This window comes from Aristolochia californica, unplaced genomic scaffold (assembly GCF_029961685.1).
Source record: "Aristolochia californica isolate CCGP_79_NKW_82.1479 unplaced genomic scaffold, dmAriCali1.0.hap1 SCAF_8, whole genome shotgun sequence".
In the NCBI taxonomy this organism is placed as follows: domain Eukaryota; kingdom Viridiplantae; phylum Streptophyta; class Magnoliopsida; order Piperales; family Aristolochiaceae; genus Aristolochia; species Aristolochia californica.
The window spans coordinates 8,281,905-8,286,145 of record NW_027182279.1 but is presented as its reverse complement, the minus strand read 5'-3'; the positions used below and the strand labels follow the sequence as shown (position 1 = coordinate 8,286,145).

General features: G+C 40.0%; 1 non-coding gene across 1 annotated transcript; it reads right to left on the bottom strand.

Moving 5' to 3' along the window:
• Nucleotides 1-3,834: 3,834 nt before the first annotated feature.
• LOC137939587 (small nucleolar RNA R71) lies at nt 3,835-3,941 on the bottom strand. Its single transcript, XR_011109969.1, has one exon. It is a non-coding gene; the product is annotated as a small nucleolar RNA R71 (small nucleolar RNA).
• Between the last annotated feature and the right edge of the window lie 300 nt (nt 3,942-4,241).

The following is a 4,241-nucleotide window of genomic DNA, read 5'->3' as shown; positions in this document are numbered from 1 at the left end:
TTTTTTGAAAACTAACTTTTGAATGTTTTGTCAATCCTTTTCTAATAATGGAATGTGGCAGCTTTGATACGCCCTTTTTTTGGCGAAGTATGAATTTTTTTTCAAAATGAAAACACCTTCTCAAATTAAAAATGTAATTATCAAGCTTGATTGATTGAGATAAACATACAAGATATATACAACTCTCTTTCCAATGTTCTATAGTGAAATAAGGAAGCTTTTAAAAAGTTTTTTATAAGGTCTAGATGTCTTTCCTCTTGAGTCTAGGCAAGATAGGTAAGACATTGAATTTGAGTTATTCTTGACACTTGCTTATAGAATCTAAATTGTGTGATCTCGAGTGAGAGTTTTTAGGTAAGTGTCTGGTTGTGACCATAAGACATGAATCCATTGACTTTTCCACAATAATAATTTTTGGAAGATAGTATAACAAAAATGAGTGTTGTAATGGATTTACAGAAATGGGAGATCCAAATGAATTAGAAGAAAAGATGGAGGTGTTTATGGTGTTCGAGACGAGAAAATAGTGAACAAGGAGAATGATGATGAATGAAAGGAAGAAGGAGAGGACGTCTGTATGCAAGAGGGATGTGAGGCTTCCTTCTTTTTCAGAATTGAATGCCTTTTCCTTGGATCAGACTATCGACTTTCATACCATGTGAAAACCTTTCAAATTTAAAACACCTCAAATTAAACTTGTAACTATCAAACATGATTTATTAATGAGAGAAACATGCAAGATACACACAAATTTCTTTCCTACGTTCTACAATGAGATAAGGAAGCATTTCAACATCTTTGGATAAGGTCTAGGTTTCTTTCCATCAGAGTCTAGAGAATTTATGTAAGAATTTAAATTTTAATTATTCTTGACCCTTGTTTATGTGATCTAGATTGTGTGATCTTGATAGAGTGTTTTTAGGTAAGTGCCTAGTTGGTGAATATCTCTTCTTCTTGATACGAGGAACATGCATGAAAGAATTTTCTAAACAACATGTATTTTTGATACAACTGGACATGGGTCGCTTGTGTGAGATCTTGTAGCTGGCATGTTTTGTAATTTGTCTTGCATGGAAGAGAGAGAACATGGGTCCCTTGAGTGAGCTCTTGTAGGTGGCATGTGATTGATGCCATATTCTGACATGAGAACTAGGTTAATTATAATAGAATAACCTTTATAATTGTGTTATAGGTGGTTATTTATCAGTTTTCAAATGAAACATGCATTTATTGAATTTGGCATTAATCACTATCTATATTGCATATTTTTCTCTCCTAAATTATATTTCATTGCTTTTAGGGTTTATTTATTCCTGAAATATTTTTTATGGATTTAATTATGAAATTTCAGGAGAATTTTGGTGGAGAAGGAGATATTTACCAAAATGCCCTTAGTGAAATGGAGGTGATTTTTAGGGAAAATCGTTTTAAAACAAAGAAAAAGGGTATTAAAGAAAGGGAGGAGCGTCGACGGAAAGGAGAGGGTGAGATCGACCAAAACAGAGGACCTTGGAATGGAAACAGGGGAAGACCCGAGAGGAGTTTCCCACCGTCTTTCGCCACGCCACCACCTTCCACTGCCATCCAGAAATCGAGAACAAACCTGAGGAGAGCTTGAGAGAGTCTCCGTCGAGGTGAGTTCGACAGTTTCTGCTCGCCAGGCCGAGAAGTGATTCGAGAGGGCTTCTCCGGTGCCAATTCCGCTTTTCGACCATCCTCCGGCGTCGATGACGTATTTCTGACCATTCCCGGAGCTATTCCGACTCCGACCGAGACTCAAGAGAGCTGGTTAGAGGACTTCAACTCTGTTTCTTTCTTCGCCAGACGTCACCTCCATCCGTCGGCTTCTATCGTTCATCACCGGTGTCGTCTCTACCTCCGGCCACTCACTCTTGCTACCCGAAGCCATCAATTTCGGGAAATTGCAACACCCGTGAGAACGAGTTGCTGCCCGAGCGAGAGGAAGGAGAAGGGGAGTAATTCATCATTTTTGAATTTAATTTTTTATTTGGTTTGAACTTAGGTTTTGGATGTTTATTGAATCTGATTTGATAATTAATGTTTGTTGAATATTTGTTTTCTGGATATTTTATTAAATTAGCTAATTAGGGTAGGATTATGATTGAGGTTGGATTTTGGTATTTTAATCCGATTTCTGTCTTTCACTCTATGCGCCCTGTTGGAATGACTTGTCTTTAATATGCATGTTGCGCCTTCGCCAAAAGACCGGTCTTTTGGTGCAATGGTAAGTAACATGGTATCAGAGTAGGTCGGTCATGAGTTCGAATCCCGCTCCCCCCGAATTTGTCCCTTGTATGTTGGGACCGAATGTACACGGGTTGTCCCCGTGCGAGGGAGTGTTGAGATATCGATCGGGCCGGTCCTTGTATAAGGTCTTGTTGTGCCTCTCACTAAAGCCTCGAGGTTTTACTGCAACTGGTTTCAACATGGTATCAGAGCAGGTTGGTCCCGAGTTCGAACCCGCTCCCACCGAATTTGTCCCAGGTATTTCTGGTGAATTTGTCCTGGGTTTTTCTAGGAGTTTGTCCCATGTTTTTCGGTGAATTTGTCCACGGGTTTTCCCCGTGAGGGGGAGTGTTGGAATTTGTGTTTATATCGACTGGGCCAGTCCTTGTATAAGATCCGTGGGGTTGCTTTCCTAAAAGGTTCGAGCCTTTTAGCCCAATGGTTTCAACATGGTATCAGAGCAGGTCGGTCATGAGTTCGAATCCCGCTCCCCTAAATTTGTCACGGGGAACACTCTGTACAAACACAAATTCCAACACGCCCGAGAGGGGCTAGACGCAAGGATTGAGAAATTGGATCCGTGGTTACGTGGCGCTCGAGAGAGGTACGAATCACCGTAAAATCCAGAGTTGATGTTTCCTGTTGTGCAAGTAGTTAACCAGATGATTGCTTGATAATTTAGGATATAATTAGTGTTTAGTTCATATTAATTCATCATATTTGGTTAGGCTAGTTGACTGAAGAATACACAAAATTCAGTCCTCCCGGTGGATATGACCCTCGCTTCCCACTAAATTACATGAACGATTCGTACGCTTGCGTGGTATTAAAGCCGATGTAACTGAATTACTACATCAAGTTTTTGGCGCCATTGCCGGGGAGGCACATATTATCTCTTTGTTCTCCATGGTCTTAGGTTAGATTTATTTTTATTTTATTTTATTTTATTTTTTTGTTGCTTTCATAATTTTAGCTTGGTGATTTTGTACAGAATTATTTTTATTTCTTCTAGTTTGTTCATATTTTTAGTAGTGAGTTTGTTAGCTTAATTTGATAATTCGTTTTGTTTCTTTTTGTGTTTTTATGCACGGGCGCCACTCCCTAGGTGGACCATTAGCTCCCTTTGTTGAAGAGGTAGAACATATTTGTAGGAAAACGCCCAAAGTCAAGTTAGGAACTACCATGGCCAATCAGGGTGAACCATTACAGTTACCTACAGCAGGTGACCGTAGAGACCTGAGGGATTATTCTATCCCTTCCCACTTCACATCACCTTCTTGCATTATATTGCCACCCACTGCTGCCGCCAGTTATGAGTTGAAACCGGGTGTGATCCAACTCCTCCCTACATTCTATGGGTTGGAGAAGGAGGACCCATATTACCACATCAAGGAATTCTTAGATATTTGTGCAACTTTCAAATTCCAGAATTTCTCAGATGACTCTATCCAGTTAAGACTTTTTCCATTTTCACTTAAGGATAAGGCCAAGTCTTGGCTTAATTCCTTGGAGGTGGGTAGCATTACTTCATGGGACACATTAGTCACAAAATTTTTATCCAAGTACTTTCCTATTCAGAGAACTACAGCCCTCAGGAGAGAAATCTCCAACTTTATGCAGCAGGAGGGTGAACACTTTTATGAGGATTGGGAGAAATTGAAGGATTTGATCTGTAGGTGTCCGCATCATGGGTTTGAGAAATGGCATTTAGTACAATACTTTTATCAAGGTCTTACACCCCAGGTTAGATCCATGGTAGATGCAACGAGTGGTGGGTGTTTGATGGGTAAGAGTGCTAGTGAGGCATGAGACTTCTTTGAAACGTTGAGTGATCAATCTCAGCAATGGGGTTCGTAATTTAATGTTGATAGGAGATCCCACGAAGCCAAAAGAGGGGTCTATACAAGGTTAGTGAAACACCCATGCTCATGGCCAAGATTGAGGGGTTGACTAGAAAAATTGATGCCCTTATGGTGTCCAAGAGTTCACCTGCT